Source organism: Mobula birostris, chromosome 4 (assembly GCF_030028105.1).
Source record: "Mobula birostris isolate sMobBir1 chromosome 4, sMobBir1.hap1, whole genome shotgun sequence".
NCBI classification, from domain to species: domain Eukaryota; kingdom Metazoa; phylum Chordata; class Chondrichthyes; order Myliobatiformes; family Myliobatidae; genus Mobula; species Mobula birostris.
In genome coordinates, this window is record NC_092373.1 from 118,995,215 (window position 1) to 119,008,966 (window position 13,752).

Below are 13,752 nucleotides of genomic sequence, written 5' to 3' on the forward strand. Positions count from 1 at the left end.
TATCCTTGTGATTGATCATGCAGGATATAGTTTGTTTTACAGTTTTATAATTAGATTTATCATCTGAACACAAAGGAAATAAATGTTCATTTTTCTCTACTTCTCACCCATGAGCAAATAAAGCAAGGTCTAGTACAATTTAGTCAGTATGTTGCCTTTAATCACAGCGATGACTGAGACAAGTGCAGATAGCCAGAATGGTTGTCCTGATTATTCAATGATTTTTCTGAGACTTGGGGTTGGGGGAGCTCTGTAACGTGAAGTTGCATGTTCATTTTATGGAGCAATTTACCTGTCATCCAACCAAACAATGCATTCTTAACTAGTTTGGTCTATTATTTATCTATTTTTAATCTGCTGATGATGAATGCCTAATATTACCCCCTTAGAGGCCTGAAATCCAATAAGTGAGTAGTTTTCACTTATCTGTTGTGTTCAGCCTGAAACTATCCAACTGGGGTAAAAGCTTGTATGCCTCAATTTCACAGTTCAGCCTGGAGCTACTAAAAAGTGTATTATTTTTAATACAATAAAATATAAACTAGAAAAAGTCACATAAGAAGCTGCCAAAATGTACAACAAAATACTGTGTTGTAATATCTTTTATATTCTAATAATATAACTGCAATTCCAATTTACATGAATGTCTGTCTAGCTCTGATTCTGAATGCAACTTATTCCAACAATTACTCAAAGGAACCTGCCATCTATACAGATAATCACTTCTGTCCTAAATCTCTTGCAGATTCCCCAGACATTTGTCTGCAAGATTCGAGTCAGATATCTGGTGTTTGATAGAAACGCCTTCCTTTTCTACCATTTGTGTTCAGTCTTTTCCTTATGTCATGCATTTGGGAATTGATTAGTCCTTTCCATCAACTTTCACAAGTTGTTTTGCAGGGAAGATCTTTGGGCTTACTTTAACCTTGAAAATTAATTTTAAAAACCTATTAATGCAATAAATTTAACATAGTCAGGATTCAGCTTACAGTCTGTTCAAGGTTTTTTATTAAAATGTCGTGCTTCTTCGTGGAGAGATAGAAATTTTAGTTGATTTTTAGTCAAAGTTGGTTTTGTGTATTCCAGGTACAGATCTGGTTACAAGCAATCCTTTTCATTGTGTTAAGATTTTGGTACTTTTATCTTGGCCTATGTGTTCAGCCTAGATTATTTTATAAACGGACAGGGGTCTCCCAAAGCCCTTATGGACCTTATCTATGTTAACTTTATATTTTCATGGTTAGTAATTCCATATAATAGTCTTACAGCATCCGTGGAAAGAGAAGGAGGCAATGTTATGCACTAAGAGGCTTCATCAAGATCTTTGACCTGAAAAGATAACTTTCTCATTCCATGGATCCCCTGATACTTTGTTGTGGATTTCTAGCCTCTGTAATATTTCCTTTAATTAATCCATTCATTGGGAGCACATTGAATGGTGGAAGGCGTGTACTGCCTCACAAACTATCCACCTTTATTTCTCATCTGATGCTTCCTTCCTCACTTGCGGCAGGATCACATTGGTCTAAGTAGCATCTCGAAGCTTGTGTTCAGACATTCCATTTTGACAGTGCTATGGCTATGTTATAGCTTAGTAAAGATTACAATTTGTCAGTTTTGAGCTGCCACTTGTCTTTGGTATGCCTCTAATTCAGTTTTATAAGCATAGTGTCATAAGTTTGCTTCCACTTCCTGTATTCTATTCCAACATCTGCAGCTTTTTCCCCCTTTAGAAGCCCCAAGAACATTTAGAAAAGATTCTAAAATTAAAAAGCTGCAAATGTTGGAAGTGTTAAGTAAAAACAATACAGGAAGTACAATGTCAGGCAGCATCTGTAGACCAAGAAACTCTTTCTGTTTCAGGTTAATGATCATCACCATGACTTTTAACTTTCCAGGCTATATTTTACATAAAAAGATGCTAGCTATTGTCAGCAGTTGAGGCAGCACGTAATGAAACATCATTGACCTGAAATACTAAATGTGATCTTATCACAGATGCTGCCCTGGTGTGCTGAATAATTCTAATACTTTTTAAATGTTGCAGAGACCGGATATATGAAATAGGAACAGGAAATGCTGAAAATGCTCAGATTGGGCAGCACTTGTACATAGAGAAACATGATTAATAATTAAAATCGGACCTTTCATTAGAATTGAGGAAAGTTAGGGAAACAGAATATCCAAAAGAGGTGGTGTGGAACCAAAGGTAAAGGACAAAAGAGATTAAATGACAGAAGAGATGATAGTGCAAAATGAAGAAGGCTGATATAGGGACAAGAGAACAAAATGTTAATCTGGAGGAGTTGTCAATAGAACAATGATCTGAAATTACCCAGAACCCAATTCTGGAAATCTGAAAGGCAAATGATTGTGCTTATTTGATGTCCTAATGCTGAGATTTACTGGTTCAAAAGACAAAGTCCACATTCTCAAATTTGTGCCAGCTTTGTTGGAACTGTGTAGGAGACTAAGGAGAGAATGGAGAACTCAGATGTTAAGTGACTGAAGTCTGAGATGTTTGCAGATTGAACAGTGATATTTCATAGTGATCACCCAATTTGTGTTTTATCTCTCCATTATAAAGAAGCAACAACTACAGTCTTCCTCTCCTTCAAGGAAGACTGCCTTCAACTCTGGCTCAATAACCACCTTTGAACCCATTTAACTCAATGTGGAAAGTACAGCTTCTTCACATTTGGAACAGAATGTGGTGTACTCTGTTACCTACACAGGGCTTCTGTGCACTCCCCATGCATGGGCTAGAAGTTCTCAATATAATCTTCAAAGCTGCTCCCCTATATTGAATGGTGATAGACCAAGAAAATCACAAAAATCAGTGGAGATGTTGCAATTGTTCAAGGAGACTTTGAGCACAGCATTGAATCTTTTCCTGTTATACAGCTCATGAATGAGAGTCTGGTATCTCAACAACTTGGCCTGCCTTGTAGGCCTAGTTTTTGGCCTAGGAGATGACACTGGCTGATTCAGAACTTTCCAGTGAATTTGTAAAGATAATATTAGTGATTTCTTTGCAGTTCCTTGTTCAGCTTGTTGTAGATAGCCCAGGTTTCAGGAACATAGGAAGGCAGCGATCACTGCTGCCCGGTAGACAACGAGTTTTGTGTGAAGTCTTGAGTTTCCTCAGTTGAACAAAGACTGTTCTGTCACATTGCAGGCAATGATAAACTTTCTTCACCAAGTGGTGGCCAAAGTATTTAGAAATTTCCATGGTGAGTTCTGCTGAGCTCAGCATCTGAAGATTGTGTGATCTTGGAATGTAATCACTGTAGGTTGAACAGTTTCCCATTAGTTCTGAAGATTATCCCCATTCTATGGGGAAATTTTGAAGGCATAGGACTAGTGAGAAAAGAGTTGGTGAATGCAGTATTCTGAATTGAATGTAGAAGTAAATTCCTACTTCATCTGGAAAACGAAGATCCCATGACAGGTGGGAAGGTGGAAAAAGCAACTGTTCCACCTTGTGTAGGAAGGTATGTGGAAATTGATAAAGCAGGAGGAGGGGACCAGTATCACATTGGAATTGGCTGACATTGATCTATTGTGTATGAAGAGTGTGGAATGAAAGGGAAGAGAGAACAGCATTGTAGAAAGACAAAGGGTCGAGTCAAACTGGGTGGTGAGAGAAAAAAAATGAAAAGCATGCTAGGAGAATTATGTTGTAGGCGGACATCATCAGAACAGATGTGATTTAAAAACAAAAGCTGGAAAAACAGAATGGAGTTCTTACAAGAAGCGCATGGGAGAAAGTCTAGGCAAGGTAGCTTTGGTGTTGGTGGGTTTATTCTGGACGCTGGTTGCTAGCCAAGACAGGAGCAGAATTATGCCATTCAGCCCTTCAAGTCTGCTTCACCATTCTATCATGGCTGATCCCAGATCCCACTCAGCCCCACACATCTGTCTTCTCACCATATCCGTTGATGCCCTGACTGATCAGGAAACAATCAACTTCTGTCTTAAATAAACACACGGATTTGGCCTCCACCGCAGTCAGTGGCAGAGCATTCCACAGATTCACTACCCTCTGGCTAAAAAAAATTCCACCTTACTTCTGTTCTAAAGGCTCGCCCCCCCAAAAAAAAAATTTGAGGCAATGCCCTCTAGTTCTGAATACCCCACCAGAGGGAACATCCTCTCCACATCCACCCTATCTAGTTCTTTCAACATTCGGTAGGTTTCAATTAGATACCCCAGCATTCTTCTAAATTCCAGTGAGTACAGGCTTAAAGCTGCCAAACATTCCTCATATGTTAACCCTTCACTCCCGGAAACATCCTCGTGAACCTCTCAGGACTCTCTCCAATGACAAGACATCCATTCTGAGATGTGGGGCCCAAAACTGTTGACAATACTCCAAGTGCAGCCTGGCTAGTGTCTTATGTTACGTACCAACAGCAGTAGACCACAAACTGAGTCAGGGTTTAATGTTAAACCACTATATTTATTAGTATCTACTCAAAATATAGAAAATTAAACAAAAACTACTCTTCTAAACAAAAGTTAACAGTGTTACGCGTTTGTGGCTCCCAAACCGTCAAGCTTAGGAACAGTTCTTAAAGTTCTAAGATGGCAAGCTGAAAAGTTTCAACTATCCACGGAATAGGTGAGGAGAGAAACTTTGTAAAGCCACATTAAAATGCAACAAGGAGGCGATCACGAAGAATTCCACAGGTTCCACGCTGGGAAAACGAAGTAACAGTCACAGAGATCTCAGCCCTCGAGTTGTATTCCGAAATCCATGTAGAGATATTACAAGGTGACTCACGAAATATTCCGTAGCACAAATGGACACCTCGTAACACACTCGAATCCAGGTAAGGGTTAACGAAAGTGGTCGCCACAGAATACACGTATGGATCATAAGAAGTGACAGTCACATATCCAATATGCACTGTGTGTTGCTCATTCACCCAATCCTTTGGGCATGGGGAAGTATCAAACTTCACCCATTACTGTAGCGAGCCCCACCTCGCAGTCCTCGTTCCCCCTCCCCCTCCCGTGTCCCAGGAGTCTGTCCGCATTTTGTTATACTGACTCCCGCCTCGTCCAGGGCTTGAACTCACGCCCACAGTAAAGGAAACCCGTGGTCACATTACACTTATAAAGGTTCAGCATTATCCCCTTGCTTTTATTTTCTATTCCCCTTGAAATAAACGCCAACATTGCATTTGCTGCCTTTACCACAGACTCAACCTGTAAATTAACCTTGTGGGAGTCTGCACGAGGACTCCTAAGTCCCTTTGTACTTCTGATGTTTGAACCTTCTCCCCATTTAGATAACAGTCTGCACTATTGTTCCTTTTACCAAAATGCATTATCATACATTTCCTAACACTATATTCCATCTGCCACTTTTTTGCCCATTCTTCCAATTTGTCTAAGTCCTGCTGCAATTGCATTGCTTCCTCAGTATTACCTATCCCTCCACCTACCTTCGTATCATTAACAAACTTTCCACAAAGCCATCAATTCCATATTCTAAATCATTCTCAAACAATGTGAAAAACATCAGTCCCAATACTGACCCCTGAGGAACACCACAATTCACCATCAGCCAACCAGAAAAGACCCTGTTTTTCCCCACTTGCTGCCTCCTGCCTGTCAGCTATTCTGCTATCCATGCTAACTTTCCTGTAATGTCATTGGATTTTATCTTAAGTAGCCTCGTGTGTGGCACCTTATCAAACATGCCTTCTGAAAATACAAGTAAATGACATCCACTGCCTTTCCTTTGCCCACCCTGCTTTTTACTTCCTCAAAGAACTCTTAACAGATTTGTCAAGCATGATTTCCCTTTACAGAAACCATGCTGACTTTGACTTATTCTGTCATTAATCTCCAAGTACCCCAAAACCTCATCCTTAATAATAGTCTCCAACACTTCCCCAACCACTGAGATTAGGCTAACTGGCCTATAATTTCCTTTCTTTTGCCTTCCTCCTTTCTTAAAGAGTGGAGTGACATTTGCACTCTTCCAGTCCTCCAGGACTATGCCAGAATCAAGTGATTCTTGAAAGATCATGATGAATGCATCCACTATCTCCTCAGCAACCTCTCTCGGGACTCTGGGATGTAGTCCACCAGGCCCAGGTGATTTATCCACGTTAAGACCTTTGAGCTTGCCTAGCACTTTTTCCTTTATAATAGTGATGGCACTCACTCCAACTCCCTGACACTCATGGACCTCTGGCACACTGCTAATGTCTTCCACAGTGAAGGTAGTTGCAAAGTACCCATTAAGTTCATCTGCCATTTCACTGTCCCCTATTACTACCTCACCAGCACCAATTTCCAATGGTCCAATATCAACTCTGACCTTCCTTTTTCATTGTTCAGTCGTTAAGTCGAGTCCGACTCTTCATGACTTCATGGACCCCTGCACACCAAGCCTTCTTGTTGGAAACTGCCTCTCTAAGATTCCCACCCCCAAGGTCATGCGCATTGTCTGAGTAATATTATTTATCCATCATGGCCTCCGTTATCCTCTGCTTCTTTTACCTTCTGTTTTGCCTGACATGAGAGTCTTCTCCAAGGAATCCTGACTTCTCATGATGTGGCCAAAACATTTGAGATTTTGTCTCATACTTAAGCCTCCTAGTGAGCAGTCTGGCTGTATTTCTTCAGGTATTGACTTGTTGGATCTTCTTGCTGTCCAACAAAATCCTACCACTTTCCTCCAGCATCCAAATCCAAAGGCATTGATTCTTTTGTATTCAACCTTACTAACAGTCCACTTCTCAGAGCCATACATCACAACTGGAAATACCATAGACATGACTATATGGACCTTCGAAGACAATGCTATGTCTCTGCTCTTCTCCTCTCTTTTACTCTTTATATAACTGAAAAAAGTTTTGGTATCCCACTTTATATTATTGGCTAGTCTGCCCTCATATTTCATCTTTTCCCTTATAGCTTTTTTAGTTGCCTTTTGTTGGATTTTCAAAGCTTCCAAATCATCCAACTTCCCACTTACTTTTGCTACCTTATATGCCCTTTCCTTGACTTTTATGCAGTCCTTAATTTCCTTTGTTAGCCACGGTTGCCTACCCCTGTCATTTGAGAATTCCTTCCTCTGTGGGACATATCTATCATACGCCTTGTGAACTATTCCCAGAAACTTCAGCCATTTCTGCTCTGCCATCATCCCCGTCAGTATCCTTCAATCCGCCTGGGCAAGCTCCTCTCTCATGCATCTGTAATTCCCTGTATTCCATTGTGAAACTGATATATGTGAGTTATGCTTCCCCTCTCAAATTGCAGTGTGAATTCAATAATATTAGGGTCACTGCCTCCTAAGGGTTCCTTTAATCTCCCTAATAAGTTCTGGGTTATTGTACAACACCCAATCTAAGATAGCCTTTCCCTGAGTAGACTCAAACACAAGCTGCTCTAAAGAGCCATCTCATAGGCATTCAACAAGTTCCCTCTCTTGTAATCCGACACCCTCCTGATTTTCCCAATCCCCTTGCATATTGAAGTTCCCCATTACAATTGTGTTATTACCCTTATTACATGCATTTTCCAGTTCCCTTTGCAATCTTAACCCCACATTTGGCCACTATTTGGAGGGTTATATATGATTTCCATAATGTTTTCTTTTACCCTTGCAATTTCTTAACTCTACCCACAAAGATTCAACATTTTCTGACCCTATGTCACCTCTTTTTAAAGATGTAATTCCATCTCTTACCAACAGAGCCACACCACTGCCATGCCTTCCTGCCTGTCCTTTTGAAACAAAGTATTTTATTTTTTATGTTACCCCTTAACATAGAGCTAGACAAGGCAAAGAAAGATAGACAGCAGGTGGTCCATTTGAAAATGAGATCAGGAGGTAATTTGGAAACAATGGTGAGAAATGTTGTACGTGGAACGTAAGTATAATATGACACTGATCCTGTCCTTAATGCACCAGAAAAAGTGAGGACCATTACAAAGAACGTTCTTCATCCCATTAAGAGGGGCAACAGCCTGGACCAGTTGTTTGTTGGGAGATTATTTTCAGACAGCTGGAGGAGGGTGGTAGTGATTGAAGGGGCTGGGGTTGGACGACTTTGGAGAAAGCCTTCGTAATGTCTTGGTTGGGGTAAGAGGTGTTCTGGTTTGGAGGAGGAAACAGTGTATTGATGTGGTACAAGGTGTGAGGTGTTGCAAGTGTAGATGAGAAGAGACTAACAAGGAGTTAAAAACTAAATGTGAAGGAATTAGTCCTGAGGACAAGAACAAGCTGAAACAAGTAAACAGGGTTGAGGGACAATTTACAGAGGAGTGGAGATCTAAATAAATTTCTGGAAGAGAAGTGAAAGTGAATTTAACAATGCCACGTACCCTGTTTCGGGGATAAAGAACCAGCAGAAATAGAAACCCCCTTCCTCAGGGAAAAAAAATTGTTGAAGATGATTTTTTTTAAATGTCCATCACAGGGTTTTAAACAATACAGGGAAAAAACATCAGATGACAAAGCAAAAATGGTTACAGTTTTCAACTTAACATCAGGATAAGCAATCAGCTATGATGTTATCAGTACCTTTTACGTGTTTGATTTTTAAGTCACCTTCCTGCAATATCAGGCTCCAATTTAACAACCTTCTATTCTTATCCTTCATCTTAGTTGGAAACATCAACGGATTATAACCCATGTAAACCACAAGTGGTCCCTGAGCAACAGAAAGGTTTTGAGGTCTCTGATCATAGGCCTCAAAATGCTGTAAAGCCGGAATAAGTGCTAGTAATTCCTTTTCAACAGTTGCATAATTTTTCTGATGTACATTAAAGTTCTTTGAGAAATAAGCTACTGGATGTTTGATGTCATCCACTCCATTCTGTAACGATACTGCCCCAGCAGCTTCATCACTAACACTGGTTGTTATAGAAAATGGCTTTGAAAATCCAGGTGCTTTGAGCACAGGATAATAACACAGGATGGTTTCCAGACCTTCAAATGCCTCCTGGCAAAGGTCACTCCATTCAAATCTTTCACTCTTCCCCAGGAGTTTTGTTAGGGGAAGAGCGATGTCAGCAAAGTACTTACATAACTTATGATAATACCCTTCCATTCCTAAAACCCTTCTCAAAGCTTCCTTGTCAGTCAGAACAGGAACTTCAGCAATAGCTTGAGCCTTGGCCTGTACAGGAGCCAGTTGGCCTTGGCCCACCACATAACCCAGATATGTAACTGTGGCATGGCCAAACTCACTTTTAGCAAGGTTCACCGTAAGATTGGCCTTGGAAAGTCTGTCAAACCATTTTTCTACAGCTGCAATATGCTCTTCCCACGTGTCATTCCAGACCACTAAATCACTGATATGAACTCCTGTGCTTTCTACCCCTCCAATCACAGAATTGATTATTCTTTGAAATGTCTCCAGAGGATTTTTCATCCCGAAGTGTAAAGCATTGTATTCATACAGTCTAGACGGTGTCACAAATGTTGATATCTTTGTAACCCTCCCTGTTAAAGGAACACCCCGGTATCCTTTTAACAACTCAATCTTAATAAGGTAGTTAGCCTTCCCCACTCTATCAATACAGTCATCCATTCTCATTCTTTGTTCTTGTTTCTAATTTCTTCTTCAACCATTTTACTTCTCTCAAAGTTCACTCTGTGAAGATGCCATTTCATAAGCTGGGCTAAGTTCATAATGACGTGATGCATTGCACCTGTGCACCATTTCAAAACACCAATTAGTCCTTTTACCTGTTCTTTCAGTTTTGGGTCCAACTGGTGGACCTTATCAGTAATATTTTCCAAAACGATGGAATTCTGACATCTGGGTGAGTCTAGATTCAATGAGTAAACATGTTTTTCCATTCCCTTATCAGATTTCACGACTCCATTTTGTTCTACAACCATTCTCCCAGCTGCAATTCCAGTAAACAAGTGTCTTATTTTGACTCGACCATTTTGTAAACTTTCCTTCGCAAAGTCATAAAGCTTACTAAATCCCTTCCAGAGTTCTCTGAGTAGGGTCAAAGGTCCTTTTGTCCTGTAACTGAACACAGGTTCCAACAAATTACCCTTCACTGCCTTCTGAATCGAATCTCCAACAATAAATAAAAAGAGGGGAGCCCCCTCGTTCCAATTTTCCTCATTTCTCACGCAACGATGTCCATCTAAAGGCACACTGTAAGCTATGTTTAAAATTTCAGCCTTGTAACCTTTCAAAACCACCATGTGACTTGCAGGCACTGTGGCTGGTCTCCACTTCCTCATCAACACCTCATCTTTAAGGTAACATCCAACTGACTCTCTCTGAACCTCCTCTCCTGTGAGAGCCATCTCCCTTAAAGCCACTATTTCAGAATCTCGCTTCTGTTCCTCGATACATTCCTTTCTCAGCAAAGACAAACCTTTCTTATACACCTTACCCCTATCAATTGTACTACCCTCTAAGTCCTGCTGAAATCTGGAAGGTAGAAAAGTCTGTGACACATCATTATAATTTAAACCTCTGGTTTTCCTATCATAGGTCTCAATAGCAACTTTGCTCATCAACTGAATTGCTGAAACACTCTTACCAAATGCCTCCATTGTTTATCAAACTCCGTACCATCATCAGGCTGATCAGAATCATGTATACATTATGAAAGAGACCAAAAAAACTACCCATCTGATTAAGACCTATACTTCGACTTGTATCCATAGCAACTTCCACTCCAAAACCACAACAATTCTTCTTTTTCTCCTTCATAACATCACTCTGAATAACAGCATGACCTTGCAGGTGCTTAAATGTCCAAACAAAGTTCAACAAACTAGCACATCCTGTCTCAGCAGGCCTGTGTCCTGCAAGCAGGGTCAAAGGTCACACAACCAATCCAATCATTTCCATCACTTTATCCAAAAGTCCAGGAACAGCGCTTTTCCCATTACTTCCAGCAACACTAACCTCACCAGCTTTTAAAACACGGTCTACTACAAATGACTGAGAATCCTCATATTCCACTGGTACCAAGATACCCCTTGGTACCCCTTGCTCACTGAACCAAGTCCATCTGACACACAAAAACTGCATTCCTCTCCAACCAAGTCAGGCACCTCAGACTTCAACTGAGCCTCAACATAAGGTTCAGAATCCTGTGAACTCACAGGTGCTTCAACGACCTGAACACATTCAATCGGAACAACTGCCTCTTCTGGGCTGTCATCACTTGTCCCAGTTTCAAATTCAAGGTCATCTCAAACCTCCCAGCTATTCTCTGGCCAACTCCTTTCTAGAGTAAATTCAACCTCATGGGTTAAAACTTCTTTGTCTGCTTTCTTAACAGACCCCTGCAGGGTAGGGGCATCCTCTGCCTCTGGGTATGCCCTTAACTCATCAGGAACACAACTTTTAAATTCATCACATGAAACAAGCCCTTCCGAGCTGTAAAAATCATCAGGGTCCGACACTAAACCTCTTTGCTGCAACCCCTCCCTTTTAAACTGTCTCTTCCTTTCTGCCACGTGATCTTCACATTGCCATTTCTCCCTCTCAAGCTGTCTCTGTCTTTCTGCCTCTTCTCTCTGTTTCTCTGCCTCTCTGGCCTCTCTCTTGAGCTGTTTTAATCTCAATTCATGCTCCCTTCTTAATATTTCCAACAGAAGCTGAAACTCGTCCCCTGTAGGTTCACCTTCCACGAACAACCCTAACGCCCCTTCATCAAATGTTCCCTTATCTATATAATATTCAACTATTTTTCTTTGAATTTCTACCTTAGTCACACCCTTCTTTACCTCAGTTCTCAATTCTTTAGCAATGTCTCGCAACTCATACTTTTTAGCTAACTTCAAAGTCACCAGGTCTGGTGATTTCAGAAAGACTCTAACATCCATTTCTGCTGTTTTTTCCACGCAACCAAATCAAAAGTCCAAATCAAAAGGGATTCTCCTCAATTAATTCAAACCAGCCTCCCGACCAATTTGTTCATATCCCCGATGAGCCCCCAATTAATGTCACATACCCTGTGATGGGGATAAAGAACCAGCAGAAATAGAAACCACTTTGGAGTCCCGTATTGCTATAAACTAATAATATTTATTGGTAACTATGCAATACAGTAATATAAAAATAGATAAATCAAACAGGTGAGCAATGATTATATATAAAAGTAAGTGTAGAATACATATGTATGAAAAACCAAGCTTCTTTAAGTCTAGGGGTAAAAAGATACAGTCTTATGATGTTGAGTAAAGTTCAGTTCAGTTTGTGACATTTAGTTGAGTAGTGATGGAGACAGAGAGAGACAGAGAGAGTGAGTTGAGTCTTCAGGTGAGCTGATGCCATCGATCTTCTCGTCATCCTCTGAAATCCTTTACAAGTCACCGACTGTGACTTTAACCGGGGGACCAGTTTTCCTGTGGTGGAGCTATCACCCCGGCAAGGGTGGACACATAGACAACTCCCCACCAGTCAACCCCTTCAAGCTGGAATAGCAATTTGGATCGATCTGCCTGATCGATCCTCCAAAAACCCACTTTCTCTCCGGGCACAGCAATGCTCATTCGATGTCCAGATCATGTGTCTGAGATCTGTATCATCTAACCTCCCATTTATTTCACCAGGCTGAGCCAATTCATCTCCCTGTGCACTTGTGTGCAGGCTATTTAATCACTAGAAGACTATATCCTGCCTTTCTACTTCTGAATCACCTAGTCAATATTTGCATCTTAAGTGTGAGGCAATGCATGACTTGCCCTTCCTTTCCTTTCTAGTCCTGATGAAGGGTCTTGGCCCAAAACATTGACTACTTATTCCCTTCTATAGATGCCTGACTTACTGAGTATATCCAACGTAATGTGTGTGTTGCTATTGTATGACTTTCATATTGGTTTTGACTGACTGTCTTTGACCAATCAGCTTCCCACTGATGGGTCTATTTTTAAGCCAGTCTCCAGGTAAGAGTTGCAATGGGGTCCTAAAGCCACCACTCTGCCTTAACTTGATATTGTTACTTGCCCATGATCTTTAATGAAGCAAAGGGAAAATTTAACAATAATCAAGGTTGTTTTTAAAATAAGATGACTTTCAAAATGTTTACATTCTCATGACAATTCAAACAGCATTTAACAGTGTGAGAAACAAAACTCCTTGTGGCTGCCATACTATTCGATTAGATTGTGAGTGATCTTTTGCCACAGCTCCACTTCGCTGTGTTATCCTCACATCTTTTGATTCCCTTAATATCCAAAAACTTATAAATCTGTCTTAAAAATTCTCTGACCAATTTTCCCTGACCCTCTTCAGTAGTGATTTCTGAACATTGTGGATAGAGAATTTTCTTTTCATCCTGGTGCTGAATGGTTACATTTTATTGGGAATTTGTAAACCCCAGCTTCCACACACACCCCATCCAGCTTATCTAAAGAATTTTGGAGGTATGAGCAACTACAGGTGTTAGATGCCATTAGAGATTTCTACAAGAAAGTTTGTAGTTGCTGAAGTCAACTGTACAATTGGGTGACCGCTTCATTGAGCACCTCTGCTCCAATTGCTACAAGCAGAACTTCCATTTGGCCAAACATTTTAATTCCAGTTCCGACATGTCAGTCCATGGCCTCTTGTGTCAAGATGAGGCCACCCTCAGTGTAGAGGAGCAACACTTTGAATTCCATCTGGGTAGCCTCCAACCTGATGGCATGAATATCACTCTTTCTGGTCAAAAAATAATTTCCCTCCCCCTCCCCTCCTCCTCTATTCTCCACTCTGGCCTCTTAGCTCTTCTCACTGGTTTACCTCCCCCAGGGTC